The sequence below is a fragment of the Arachis duranensis genome, chromosome 6 (genome assembly GCF_000817695.3).
Source record: "Arachis duranensis cultivar V14167 chromosome 6, aradu.V14167.gnm2.J7QH, whole genome shotgun sequence".
Lineage (NCBI taxonomy): Eukaryota > Viridiplantae > Streptophyta > Magnoliopsida > Fabales > Fabaceae > Arachis > Arachis duranensis.
The window spans coordinates 20,959,149-20,960,349 of NC_029777.3; positions in this window are offsets into that span (position 1 = coordinate 20,959,149).

Sequence of the window (1,201 nt, forward strand, 5' to 3'; positions counted from 1 at the left end):
GAACCTACCCTCTCCCCTCTCCCTATATATACCCTTCCATTCTACTTCATTTTCACACAACACAAACCCTCTCTTCTACACCTTGGCCGAAACACCATCTCTCACTCTCCTCCATATTTTTTTCTTCTTCTTCTTCTTCTCTTCTTTCTTCTCTTGCTCGAGGGCGAGCAAGATTTTAAGTTTGGTGTGGTAAAAGCATAAGCTTTTTGTTTTTCCATTACTATCAATGGCACCTAAGGCTGGAGAATCCTCTAGAAAAGGAAAAGGGAAGACAAAATCTTCTACCTCCGAGTCATGGGAGATGGAAAGATTCATCTCCAAAAGCCATCAAGACCACTTCTATGATGTTGTGGCAAAGAAGAAGGTGATCCTGGAGGTCCCTTTCAAGCTCAAGAAAAATGAGTATCCGGAGATCCGACATGAGATCCGAAGAAGAGGTTGGGAAGTCCTAACCAACCCCATGCAACAAGTCGAAATCTTAATGGTTCAAGAGTTCTATGCCAATGCATGGATCACTAGGAACCATGATCAAAGTATGAACCCAAGTCCAAAGAATTATCTCACAATGGTTCGGGGAAAATACTTAGATTTTAGTCCGGAGAATGTGAGGTTGGCGTTCCATTTGCCCATGATGCAAGGAGATGTACACCCCTACACTAGAAGGGTCAACTTTAATCAAAGGTTGGACCAAGTCCTAATGGACATATGTGTGGAAGGAGCTTAATGGAAAAGAGACTCCAAAGGCAAGCCAGTTCAACTAAGAAGACTGGACCTCAAGCCTGTGGCTAGGGGATGGTTGGAGTTCATTCAACGCTCCATCATTCCCACTAGCAACCGATCTGAAGTTACTGTGGATCGGGCCATCATGATTCATAGCATCATGATTGGAGAGGAAGTAGAAGTTCATGAAGTCATATCCAATGAAATCTACAAAATAGCCGAAAAGCCCTCCACCATGGCAAGACTAGCTTTTCCTCACCTTATTTGCCATCTATGTTACTCAGCTGGAGTTATCATAGAAGGAGACATCCCCATTGAAGAGGATAAGCCCATCAGCAAGAAGAGGATGGAGCAAGCAAGAGAAACCCTCCACGGATCTCAAGAGATGCATGAGGAAGCTCATCATCAAAAAATCCCTGAGATGCCTCAAGGGATGCACTTTCCTCCTAACAACTATTGGGAACAACTCAACACCTCCTTA